This window comes from Vulpes vulpes, chromosome 8 (genome assembly GCF_048418805.1).
Source record: "Vulpes vulpes isolate BD-2025 chromosome 8, VulVul3, whole genome shotgun sequence".
Taxonomy (NCBI): domain Eukaryota; kingdom Metazoa; phylum Chordata; class Mammalia; order Carnivora; family Canidae; genus Vulpes; species Vulpes vulpes.
In genome coordinates, this window is record NC_132787.1 from 59,347,893 (window position 1) to 59,361,839 (window position 13,947).

Consider the following 13,947-nt stretch of genomic DNA (forward strand, 5'->3'; position numbering starts at 1 on the left):
TGAGACGTATTTGTCACCTCTTTTCTAGAATGATGTAGCTGAGAGCATGTAACTGACATGGACAATATTTAATCAGTGGTCTTACCTATGTACAGAAGAATGCAGTTCTGTCTTTCAAATCTGCCGTTTCTCATCCTTCATGTTCTTTTCTTGTGGTTACAAGAAGGTTGGTGCTGTACCAGATGTCTTGGCCATATTGAAGGCAGGAAGAAAAAGGGAAATGTCCTGTGCCAACTGTGTGTACCCTCTTTTACGAAGAAAAGCAAAGCTTTCCCAGAAATTCCAGACATATTTCCCTGTCTTGCTTGCCTCTTTAAATGTGTACTTCTATCTGCAAAAGCTGGGTACATAGTTGCCTCAAATAAAATCAGTATTCCGTTAGCAAGGAGGAAAGAGTATTGAGAAAGCAATTAACAATGTCTGACAAGTCCTTTTGTGTTGAAAAGTTTTAACAAGTGAAGGCATTAGCTGAAGGTGTTGGGTAGCCAAGCGCAATATCCTTGTTCCTATCCTGTTTAGGGAATCCCTCACCTAATGAGGCAGAGCCTGCCTCCCTCCTAAGAAATTTGAAAGTGTCAGATACGTTTTCCCAGCCTCTTTTCAGCTAAGGAAATTGCAACCACCTTCAACTTTAAAATTTAGGCAAAGAAGCAAGAAACTATGCAGTATTCTCTGCGTAAAGGCCTACAACACTGGCTACTCTATGCAGTTCCACTAGAAGCAGCAAAAGTGGCTTTAGTGACACTCAGTATCCAGTGTCAGCAGGGTCGCTGGTATAAGCTGTGGTGTCTCTGCCACACAGTGGGATCTTCACTGAAGCAATTATCTGAAGTGATCAGAGGCTCCGTAGCCTCTAATTCTGGTTTTTCTGGCTGTCTTAGACATCCTGAGGATGCTGATTAGCCTTTTTAAAAAATCACTTTTTTGTTAAAGTTAACCTGAATTGCCTATAATTAAGAACACTGACTGGTAAAATAAGTACAGTTTTGAAAACAACCATGCAGCATGTGCTGTGGCTCAGTCAGTTAAGTGCCCAACTCTTAATCTCAGCTCAGGTCTTGATCTTAGAGTTGTGAGTGAGTTCAAGCCCCATGTTGGGCTTCATGCTGGGCATGGAGCCTAGTTAAAAGCAAAACCAAAAGCAACCATGCAGATACAGATTTTGCCAACACTTTATACATAGTGTTTTATTTTAATATTTAACACTTATAAAAGGATGTGTAACATACAAATAGATTATCAATCATTTGTCACCTCACTTAAGAATTAGAACATTACCTGTACTTTTTGTATTTATCAATTTGAGCTCCTCTCCTGTCTCTCCCCACCTCCCTTCTCCCTTTTTGATAGTTTACCACATGCAAAAAAGACCTAAAATATGTATGAATCCCTAAAGTGACATGTTCTAGATTTGTTCCTTTTTGAGCTGTATAAAAATGGTATCATATTTTACATAGTCTATAGGGATATGATTTTTTTCACTCAACATTATGTTTCTAAGATCCTTTTGTTATACATAGCTATTATTTATTTCCACTGATCCATAATATTTCCTTGTGACTATAATAGATTATGATACATAAAGTACAATTAATGCATTTTTAAAACCCTTGCTGATATTGGACTTCTTAATTTTTAATTCTCCATCTAACTCATTTAGATTAGATATATTTCACAATAAGCAGTCATATTGCACATTTTTCAGTTATTTCATTTGCAGTTGTCTCAGCAACTTTCAGAGGGAATTAAGGACTATTATCTGCTAATACAATGGAAAGCAGATAATGCTTTTTCTTTTATCGCTCAACTAAAGAGGCAGAACCTTCAGAGCTTCTAAATGAACTACAATTCATTCAACATTTCATCTAGCCTACTAAAAATACATGAGGAATGGATGGAAGTGGACTTCTGCATGATATCCTAAGATTCATTTATTTCATATTTTAACATATCTTACACATAAGTCTTACACATGTACAGGTTTGTGGTGTGGTTGATTCTAGGCATATGCAAAATTGGCTATGTTCCTGATGGCATGACTGGACAAAGGTAAGCTCTTGGTGTTTTGGTCAAGAAACTTTTAAGCACTACTTGAGAAGGGAATTGAGGTTTAGCTGTTGTCTGAACTTTCCATTCATGTGAACTTTCTTGTAAGATCAAAAGAGTGTCAGTATAAGCACTTGGGAGTATGGCTATATTCATTCTCTACTGCTATGTGACATTACCACACATTTAACACTTCAAAGCAATGCCCATATATTCTCTTACAGTTCTGTAGGTCAGAAGTCAATGCAGAGTTTAACTAGGCTCCCATCTAATGATCTCACAAGGCTGAAATCAAGGTGTCAACATAGGTTAGCATCTCCTCTGGGGCTCTGGGCCCTCTCTCAAGTTCACATGGTTGTTGGTAAAATTCATTTCTGTGCAGGTGTAAAACTCCTAGGACTTCAGGGCCAACAGGAGATCATCTCTCTGACCTCCCTTGTCTCCCACCTCTAGGCTCCCTTTTAAAAGCTCACCTGAGGGGCGCCTGGGTGGCTCAATGTTAAGTGACCAACTTTGGTTCCAGCTCAGGTAGTGACCTCAGGCTCCTGAAATTGAATCCTGCTTCAGGCTCCACACTCAGCAGGGAGTCTGCTTGAGATTCTCTCCCCCCCCCACCCCTCCCTTCGCTCAAACCCTTTCTCTTTCCCCTCCTCTTTCTCTAAAGATAAATAAAATCTTAAAAATAAATAAAAGCTCACCTGCTTAGGTTAGGCCTAACCAGAAGAGTCTCCCTGTTGATTAACCCAACTGATTTGAGATCTTAATTAGAACTGCAGTAATCTCTTTATCATAAAGAAGGTATGAGGTAACCTCTAATACCCACAGGTCCAGCCTATGCTCAAGAACAGGGGATTATACACAGCATGTACACCAGCTGGTGAGATTCTTGGTAGCCATCTTATAATTTTGCCAGCCACATGGCTCTTAGCAAGAATAAAATCCTAGATAAAACAATGAAGCACTCTTAGGAAATCCTGCATTACCAGTATTCTTGGTGGCCCAAGAATAATTCTGTGAGGAAAAACCTGCACAGCGATGAGTCAAAAAGAGATTCAGCAAGATCTATTAATGTAGGCTAAAACTAAAGTTCAAGCAGAAAAAGATTTGCCTAGTCTCTGTTAGTTTCCTAGAGATACCGTAACAAATTACTACAAACCAGATAGCTTAAAACAACAGACCTTTATTCTCTCACAGTTCTGGTGGCTAGAAGTCTGAAATTAAGGTGTTGACAAGGTTGATTCCTTCTGGAGGCTTGAAGGGAGAATGCGTTCCATTCCCTTTTCTAGCTTCTGGCGATTCATTGGCTTCTAGATCTATTACTGCAATTTCTGCCTCAGTCTTCACGTGATATTCTCCCTCTATGTCTGTGTCTGTGTCCAAATTCCCCTCTTCTAAGAAAATCAGTCATTGGATTAGTGTTTACCATAATCCAGTTATGACTTCATCTTAATTTGATTACATCTGCAAAGACCCTATTTCCAAACAAGGCCACATTCTAAGCTTCTGAGTAAACATGAATTTTGAGAGGACAATTCAACTAAGTATAGTCCCAAAGTATCTCCCTCCAAACATCAGTAATTGTAAAGGAAAAATAACAATTTTACTATGAATAATCCTGGCCGACTGCACTTTAACCAATTGATTAAGGTAAACATCACTAATACATTTCAACATCTTATGCACCCTGGTATTTTGCAGTGAGAAGGGTACATCACCACTGTAACATTCTTCAAAATAATGCATAACCTCAAACTAAGCAAGAGAAACATCAGATAAAAACAAGTTCAGGGATGTTTACAAAATAACTGACCAATGTTGTTCCAGAGTGTCCAGGTTATGAAAGATAAGGAACAGCCACAAAATGGAGGAGAGTAAGGAGACCTAACAACGGTGGACCAATCCATGGTGGGACCCAGATTTTATTCTGGAAAATAAAATGGATATTAGGGGGAAACCTGAATTAATTTTGTAATTTAGTTAACATTGTGTCAAGGTTAATTTCCTAGTTTTAAATATTGTTCTATGGTTAGGTAAGCTTAACATAAGGGGAAGGGACACCTGGGTGGCTCAGTGGCTGAGCATCTGCCTCTGGCTCACGTTGTGATCCCAGGGTCCTGGGATGGACTTCTGCGTCAGGCTCCCCATGGGGAGCCTGCTTCTCCCTCTGCCCATGTCTCTGTGTCTCTCTATGTCTCTCAAGAATAACTAAATCTTTAAAAAAAAAAGGGGGGGGGACTGGGTGAAGGGTTTATAAGAACTTTCTATACAATTTTTCTAATTCTTTTGTAAGTCTAAAATTAAATTATGTCAACAAATACACATTCCCTTGCTTACTGAGGCATAATTTCAAAAGTTTATTTGCCTATAAAATTTTATTTTTTTAATTTTTAAAACTTAAAAAAAATTATTTGAGAGAGAGCACGAGCAAGGGGAGTAGCTGAGGGAGAGGGAGAAGCAGGTTCTACACTGAGGAGGGAGCCCTAGGTGGGCTGAGCCGAAGGCAGATGAGCCAACAGCAGATGCTTAACTGAGCCACCTAGGCACTGCTACACGGTTGTTTGTTTGTTTTTTTTAATGTATACATTCAAGTTGTTCTCTCACTTCTTTTCCTTGACTTTTTCTTATTCATATGTATTGATTTAGTATATAATCATGATACTATTACATTGTCAGTTTTAAACATGTTACAAACATAATTCTCCTAGTTTGTTGATTTTTAATTTTTAATGCTGTCTGTTGATCAATGACTATATTAAAATATAGTCAAATTTATTACTACAAAGAAAGAGATTCAGAAAAGTTAAGTTTTGTGAAGAAGTTTTAGGAATACCTTCACCAATTTACTTTTTTTTACTTTTACTTTTTACTTTTTGCTATATACACATGAGTGACACATGATAAAAACATTTTAAAACTTTTATCTAATTAGACCTAACCTATATCTAAATAAGTTTTAAAGAGCTCCATTCATAAATACAAAAATTCTAAGTAATAACAGTATTATGTCAGAGTGAAAATGGCAACATATTTTCTTTTTGCTGGTGCACAAATAATGATGTACAATCTATACTGTTTTAGATTTAATAAAATGTATAATTCATTAATTCATGAATATTTATTAAGTACTTAGTGTTATATTAGTCCCTGTCCTAGGCTTAGGAGATGCAATGATGAACCAGAGAACTGAAGCTTGGGCTATTGTTTAGGAAGAAGAGGAATTAACAAACCCATAAATGTGTTACTTTTGGATGGCAATACATGTTATGAAGACAATAAAGCCAGCTAATATTATAGAGAATGATGGCAATAATGGCTTTTACTTTAGAGAAGACTTTTGTGAGACTGTAACATTTGAGCTAAAAACTGAATGATGAGAAAGTCCCAAAAAGTGATGATGGGGTGGGGGTGCGTGCAGGGCACCTGGCTGGCTCTTGGCTTCTGCTCAGGTCATGACTTCAGGGGCCTGGAATTGAGCCCCAGGTTGGCCTCCACAGTCAGCAGGGAGTCAGCTTCAGGATTCTATCTCTGTTCCTCTGTCTCCCCCACCCTCACCCACCCAGGGTGCACTCTCTAAAATGAATAAAATAAATCTATATAAAAAAAAAAAAAGGTGATGATTTTAGGGAAAGAGCATTCCAGATGGAGGCAAAAGTAAATGTAAGACTTCTGAGTAGGAACAAATTTACAATGTTGGAAGAACCAAAATAGCAATGGAATTAAATCATGGTGAACTAAGTGGGAACTAAGTCACTTAGGGCCTTGTAGGCCATGGTAAAAGACTTTGGATTTTATCTTAAGTGCAATTGGTTTTCATTAGGATTTAATTTAAGTTTAATTGACAATATTATTTTGCTCTATCCTTCCCTATGGCTGATTCCCAGAGCTAAAGTGTTAAAGTGACTACCTTTATAGTGCAGCAGCTTAGCATGTCCACATAATTCTTGCCTTACATGCAATGTTGACACTTTAAAGGGAAGCATTATAGTTTTTGCATTATTCTTATTTAAATTCTAACATTTTTATTACATATTGCTATTATATCATTCTTATTTACACAATGCATCTTAACTGTTGGGGGCTTATTAATGAATACAAAGTTTTGGAATGCATGGTTCTAGGACTAAATCTTAATTATTTCTTAATAATAAGAAATGATTATTCTTTATGAAAGTTTCTGCTCTAAATGTTTTCCTGTTCTGAAATCTTGAATGTGGATCCCTTTACCATCCACTATTACCAGAATTTTACAAAAGAAGTTCCCTTTACTTCCCCTAAATAGGAAGAACATAATGTCAGAGTAAAAACAGTCCTTAAAATTTTGAATAAATTTAGCCTCATTTTTAAAAAATTTCCACATTGACCTAATTTTTCACATTTAAATGAGAACTTACAAAAATCTCATCCTATACAGTTGCCATCCATCACTGCCCAAGAAAATCTTACGAATGTGTAAGATGCTTACTTTCAATCTCAGATATATCCCAGAGATATGTGCTTATTGATAATTGTAGAGAGAAAAAAAGCCCCACAATCATAATTAATTTCATTGTCTCTTTAAGTTTCTCAGAGAAGAAAAATTAGTATGATAAATACCAAAAAATAAGGTATGCATTTTTTTGTTTCAGGTTATTCCTTTTTATTTTTTTATTTTTTTTTAATTTTTATTTATTTATGATAGTCACATAGAGAGAGAGAGAGAGGCAGAGACACAGGCAGAGGGAGAAGCAGGCTCCATGCACCGGGAGCCCGACGTGGGATTTGATCCTGGGTCTCCAGGATCGCGCCTTCGGCCAAAGGCAGGCGCCAAACCGCTGCGCCACCGAGGGATCCCAAGGTTATTCCTTTTTAAAAAAAAAAAGATATTATTTGACAGAGAGCGAGCGAACAAGCAAGCAGGCACAAGCAGGGGGAGGGTCAGAGGGAGAAAGAGAGAGAGAGAGAGAGAGAAGCTGACTCCCTGCTGAGCAGGGAGCCCAACACAGGGCTCAATCCTAGGACCTGAGCCAAAAGCAGACCCTTAACCGACTGAGCCACCCAGAAGCCCCTCAGGTTATTCCTTAATAGACTAAGTATCTCCTCAAAATCCAAGATTACCCCATGGTATAGGAGAAGGTTTCCCAAATGACTTCACCAGTTTCTGCTTTAACTTCTGTTTAAAATAATAAACATAACACCATAAGTATATTTTTTCATAAGTATATTTTTATAGCTTTTATTTTTTTAATATTTTTTAAAATTTTTATTTATTTATGATAGTCACAGAGAGAGAGAGAGGCAGAGACACAGGTAGAGGGAGAAGCAGGCTCCATGCACCGGGAGCCCGACGTGGGATTCGATCCCGGGTCTCCAGGATCACGCCCTGGGCCAAAGGCAGGCGCCAAACCGCTGTGCCACCCAGGGATCCCTATTTTTATAGCTTTTAAATTTGACTTCAAAATTAATCTGAAAAAATTATTGCCTTAAAATATAGTGATCTTCTAAAAATGAAACCAACTTCTAGTTATGAGTAGTACTTGTAGAAAGAATAAATCACTTAAACTAGTGATTTAAATAAAATAATTCCATCTTTTGCTTTCTTGAATGCATTGAAAGCTAAAATGTATGCCTCAGGATGTATGCATATTTGTATTTTGTATTAAGTGTAAACTGATAGTAATTATGGACTGAGGAGGAATTTATTTTTTTTAAGGTTTATTTATTCATGAGAGACAGAGAGAGAGAGAAAGAGGCAGAGGCAGAGCGAGAAGCAGCCTCCCCACAAGGAGCCAGATTTGGGGCTCAGTCCTGGACCCTGAGATCACGCCCTGGGCTAAAGGCAGACACTCAACTGCTGAGCCACCCAGGCGTCCCCTGGGAGGAATTTAAAGGCAATTGAGACAAAATCAGAATGATGAGGATGAAATGATTATATGATTTAAGAAAGTATTTAGAAACTATGTGTAACGGTAGAAATCAAGACCCATTCTTCTGAATTAATTGCAATTGTATAGATAGAATTTAGTGAGACTATTATCTTTTTACATTTCCCATTACTGTGATATTTGAGAATGTGCACTCTTAGACCTAATTCTACTTTTAGCCCAGCTTCACATGACCTTGTTTCTAGTGCAAGAGCCCTGGGCAGTTTCTCTGTAACATTAGATTGGAATATCCAGACTAAATCTATTGCTGAGAAGAAGAGATCTCAATTTAGGAAATGGACAAAGGAAACAAAACAGCTGGTTTGATATATCAAACGATTTGTACTGCCCCCAACAGAACATTCCAATTTCTAACAACTTCCTACACTGTTGTTCAGTGCTATTCATTCTACAAACTTTTGAGAGTTGTCTATGCCAAGCACCGCCAGGACCAAGGATACAAAGATGAATGTCACAGGCCCTGTCCTAAAAGTATCACTACCGAGTATAAACTAATAATTACAATTCAGCGAGCTAGGAAAGCATTGAAAGCAAATATGAAGCAAATATCTTGTGCCTAGGAAAACGGGAAGTCATTAAAGAGAACAAAGAGGCAGCTTGGAGGTGGAATGGAATTGGACCAATACCAACAGAGGTAAGAGAAAAAATCTTTCAACATCTTAAATAGGATACTGCCTCCTCTTAGAATTCAAGATAATTTGCTGAGAATTGGAGGGTATTTACTCTCTTAACACTGTATTTACTTTGCTGTACACGTTTAAACTTGTTTTTGCCATTACTGAATGATGCTAGACTGAAAGTTCCTTGAGGACAGAAACTTATCCATTTATTTTGAGAACTGTACACACCCCAACGATGACATATAAGAGATGCAGGATAAATGTGTTGAAAGCGAAAATAAAATGGGTAGCAGAGTTCTCAAGAGCATGACCGGTCATTGTTTACCCAATACTGTCAAGAGAGAGAGAGCCATAGAATCTGGGGAAAGCATTCCTCTCACCAGAAGGTACTGCTCCATTGTTTGACAAGGGATAATTCATTGAACTTTTCTGTGGACACAATTAACTATTTTCCTCCTTCCTCTTACCTCGTTGGATTAATCATCCATTTGCCCTGATTTCAACCTTTTGGTTACTGATTCAGCCTCTTTGATTACAGGATACAACACGAATATCTTCTGGTGACTACAAAGGTCAGTTGAAGGAGTTGTGGGGTTTTTTGTTTTGTTTTCTAATGATTATGCCGCCTTGCTCACTCTTGTCCATCTGTTGCAACCAATATAGTTTCTGGCAGACAAAGGTCTCGTGTAAAAGTTCCGAATTACCTTACTGAAAACCTACTCTATACTAATGAAAACTCCAGTGTATTACAGCAGACAGAAAAAAAAAGCTTGCACTGTGAGGAGAATCTGGGTCTGGGGCTTCCGGATTATCGCTGAGAAAAGCGAAATCCTTTATATGACATTCCTTGATAAGTCCTCCAAATTGTTCGCCCTTAAAGTTTACCCTGGCCTCGCTGCTTTAGGCATATTCAGGTTTGCAAAGAGCAGAGACGCCCAAAGTTACCCGCCCCCCCGCCCCTGGCGTCCCAGTGGAGTCAGTAAACACCGAAATTGCTTCCCGCAGCTCCCAGGGGAGAGAACGTAGGGTTAACAGTGGCACCATCTTAGTTGTGGTTAGGCGCAGCGCACTGGTTGGCGTCACTCAACCCTCATGCGCAGGCGTATTAGGAGTACCTCCCCCCCCCCAACACCCCGCCCCGCTTCCCGTGCACGCGCTCGGAGCCCGCAACTCTCGCGAGAGAAGCGAGATTTATTCCTACGTACCGGGCCGTGCTGCTTATGGCGGCGCTGGAGAGGGGGCGCTGAGCTGTTGGGGTGAGTACGACCTCGGGGTCCAGTTGGGGGTAGCAAGAAGCCAGTCTAGGGACAGATGAGAAGACCAAGACTAACGGGAGAGACTTCTGAGTCAAGGTGGGCACTCCTAGAGCTCCGGGCAGAGAAGATTTCACCCTGAGTCTCTACCCTGGGCTTTTCCACCTGGCCCCCGTTTAACTGTCTAAGCTTCACGTCAGGCCTCAGAGCAGAAACGAAGAACCTAGGCCAGGCAGCCGCGCGTGGTAGTGGTGGTGTCTACAGTGGGGGGAGGGAGCGAAAATGGAGGCTCCGACCGCAGCCAAGATGGAGGCAGGGGTGCAGGGCTCGGGCGCGGAGGCTGCTGGGAATTGTAGTCTAGCCACTTCCTCCTCTGCGGCTTGGCGGGGGAAACGGGAACTACAAGTCCCGGCGGGCGGGGCGAGGGGGTGGTGGCGCGGTCCTTTGTGTGAGACTGGAGGAGCCCGAGGCAGAGGGTGAGGGGCCTACTCTCACTGTGGACCGTCTAGTTTACTGTCTTGTCACCTGCTCGAGGATCTGACTACGAGTATCAGAGCGCAGTGCGGTACTGGCGCCTCCTTCGTGTATGGACCGAGACCCTGCTCCATCTAAATGCTCAGAGACTTTTCCCTGGCCACGTCTGGCACAGTAGCACACTCGAAGTGTCATCTTTACTTAGGCTCACCTGGAGCTGTCTGTCTTGAGTCTCAGCACCCAGCCTTCCCTTCTTGCTTCCCCTGAGGCTTCTTGAGAAAGGGAACCAATCTCTAATCTTAGGCACGTGGCTCCCTCTCTCCTATCCTGGGATTAGGGCGTGCTGTTAGAGCTCAGTGGAGTCGTCCTTAACACCGTCTCTGGTTCTTTGGTGCAGGAGCCTGGCCTACATTGAGCAATGAACGACTTAGCTTCGTCATTCTGTGTAGTTTTTTAGAGCCCCGGTTGGAGACACTTGAGGTTTTTAACCGATATTTTATCAGTATAAAATTTTAGAGTCACGGTTCTTTTGCTTTAAGATTTTCCTTTAGAAACACCCAGACTGCTCCTTTCTTGTTGACTCAAAAGTGAGGCAGGGAACGCTCCCTAAAACAGCCTTCAGTCTGCAAACACAAAAATCTGAACATTGTAGGATGAAATTATTTTGCACCTCAAATGAGTGAAAGAATGTGGGCCTTTTTAAAAGAGTTTGGAGACAGGGCTGGAGATGGAGGGAGGACGCCCAAAGGCACTGTAAAAAAATTTCCTTTGATAGACTTAGTTTTTTATAAGGATGCTATATGAACTGGCAGCTCTTGGCCAGAGGTCTATAAAACGTAGGTACTGAGCTATAGCTCATAAGTTATTCTATATCAAAATGCTGAGTAATTTTCGAGTTTCTAGAAGATAAGCATTCTCAATACTACATTGAGGGGCGGTATAATAGCTTGGTGCTTTTTGGGTACTAGTGAATAATAGATGTTCTTGGTGTGGATAAGGAGAGGGTTTATATGTCTGAATGGGCATATGCCTGAGTCATAATATCTAGATAAATATTCAACCTTGTTTCTATTTGTTTCCTTTTAGCCTTAGGCCTGAAATAAAAGAGATGGTAGTGGTTTGAGTGATTTTGCAGCTGCTCTGGATGTTTACCATTGAGATGAGTATTTATAGCAGCTGAGTTGAAAAGTAAAGTATTTGAGGCGCAGAAGATAGGTTTTCTTTTTTTGTAAATAAGTTCTGACTTCCCAAGTATGACCTTTAGAGTGTGGTTCTAGTAAATTCCTGCGAATCAAAAATGAGAGCAAGAAAGCTGGCATATAGTAGTTCTGCTCTATTCCATTCCTGCTTTCCCCTCCACCCATCTAAAGACACACTGTGTGGGGGGCATCCATCAATTTTAAAAATTACTTTATTTTAAATTGTGGTAAAATATACATAACATTTACCATTTTGACTTTTTTTTTTTTTAAGTGTATGGTTCAGAGTTACTAAGTTCATTCATGTTGTAAGGACCATACTTTTGACAAGGTAGTTGAAACATGGAAATGCTGTTTTGACAGACTTTTTAAGGAGCTGAATTTTAAGACTGTATTACAAAATATAGTATTTTTATTTTGTTAAATAAACACCAAAAGAATTGATGTGTCTTCTTAGCTTTGTTTTTTTTTTTAATTTTTATTTATTAAAGATTTTATTTATTTTTCATGAGAGAGAGGCAGAGACACAGGCAGAGGGAGAAGCAGGCTCCCTGCAGGAAGCCCGATGTGGGACTTGATCCCAGGACCCTGGGATCACACCCTGGGCCGAAGGCAGGCTCTAAACCACTGAGCCACCCAGGCATCCCTGTTTTGTTTTTTTGTTTTTGTTTTTGTTTTTTAAAGCAAAAGGGAACCTACTTTGAGATCTTTGACTCGAACTATCTTATGGAGAGCTGTAAAACTTAGATTTTTCACAATAGAGAATTACGGCCACAAAAATTAATACTTTTGAAAGACTTCATGGCTAGAATGTCTCCAGGGTGAAATTGCTTTGGTAGGAATGATTTGTTTTCTTGTTTTCCATAATTTCTCGATGTTCAATTCTTTTTTGCCAAGTCAGGATTTTAAAAATTCCTTTGTCTACAAATTGGAATGTTTCCACTTTGATGTAGTTAAAAACCATGCAAAACTTTTTTTCAGTTAATCCTGCCATGCCTGAGGAATTGTGCTACATTTTTCATTAGGGTTATTAAGCTCGAATATGATGTTCTGTAGGCAGCATTCTGTTCAGAAGTATTGAATGATAATTTTATTTTGGGGGTGTTTTTATATTATGTCCTTTAATGCTGAGGTAAAACTGTGTAGTTGAAAATAAACTGATTAGCAGTTTCTTCACAGTTACCATGTAGGCTGTCCATTGCTGTATCAAAAGGCTATAGCCAAGAAGATAACAAGTTTCTTATTTTTATTTCTGCTTCTCAAATGTGAGTTTAAGCTCCTGCTGTGGTCAGGTTTGCTGGATACTGCTCCTTTCATCTGTGAGTGTCTGCCCAAGAGCCTTTTGTTTACTATTTATTGGGCATGCCAGTGCCTTTTGCCTTCCTGAGCCTATACTTGCTGTGACCAATACAGTAGACATTAGTTAGCCATGTATGGCTGTTGTGCATTTATACTGTGAACATTCTGAAGTGAAATGTCTGTAACTGTAAATTAAACATTGGATTTCGAAGAAAACTTTTTTAAAGATTGATTACATACGGAAAATAACATTTTGGATATATTTGGTTAAATAGGAGACTTAAAGTCAGTTTCACCTGTTTCTTTCAATGTTACTTTGATTACCAGAAACATTTTAATTATATATATGGCATGCACTATATTTCTGTTGGACAGTGCTGGTCTACACTATTTTCTTGTGTTTGGAGCATTCAGCTTCTTCCTACACTGGCATCTGTCCCATTTCAAAGTATTAGTATATTGTAAAAAACAGTTAAATAATAGATGGATATAGAACTTTAAATATCTTAGTAGCTGTTCAGGTAACTCAGCCCATCATAATAGCTATTACTAAACATACAAAAAGATAGTTGCAACAATTTTTAATTTCTGCCTGACATGTTGCTGACTTTAATTAATTATCTAAACTTTAACATTTTTGTAGATTCTAAAGTAAAAGTGAATTAAAGCCGATTAAGCACTTTGGTGTACAAGTTATAGCAAAATATGACATACTTGTCTTGAGTTAAAGCATCAAGAAATAGGAATGGGGAAGTTAGGTAATAATTCATATACAGCAGCAATAGAGACCTATGCTGCTTAATTGGATCTTTGCTCTTCTCAAAAAAAAAAAAAAAAGTACTTTCTGAAGAAAGTGGGTTAGGTGGGGAGACTATAGATTGGTTTAGCCTTTCATTACCCTTCTCCCCAACTAAGTGTTATACAAACTCTGAAAATAATTTGTCAAAATGACAAACTGGGTTGTGATACATTTTAGATGGATTGCTGGCCACATAAGTTTTAGTTCAACATATATTTAGTGCCTAATATGTGCTTGGTTTCTACTAGTCCTTTTGAGGTAAAGCAGCAAACTGAGGGGAGACTGTAAATAACAAAACAGGTGAGGATAATTTTGAGACAGGTGAAATAAGGAATA

General features: G+C 39.1%; 1 protein-coding gene across 4 annotated transcripts in view; it reads left to right on the forward strand.

Moving 5' to 3' along the window:
- Positions 1-9,597: 9,597 nt before the first annotated feature.
- The window catches only part of CSDE1 (cold shock domain containing E1), a 39,731-nt gene continuing 35,381 nt past the window's right edge, over positions 9,598-13,947 (forward strand). The window contains exon 1 of one of the 4 annotated variants that reach the window (XM_025994624.2): positions 9,598-9,843. The gene's annotated coding sequence lies outside the window, so the exon portion shown is untranslated. The remainder of the gene's footprint in view (positions 9,844-13,947) is intronic. The other 3 variants (XM_025994625.2, XM_072766814.1, XM_025994626.2) reach the window with 3 other exon arrangements.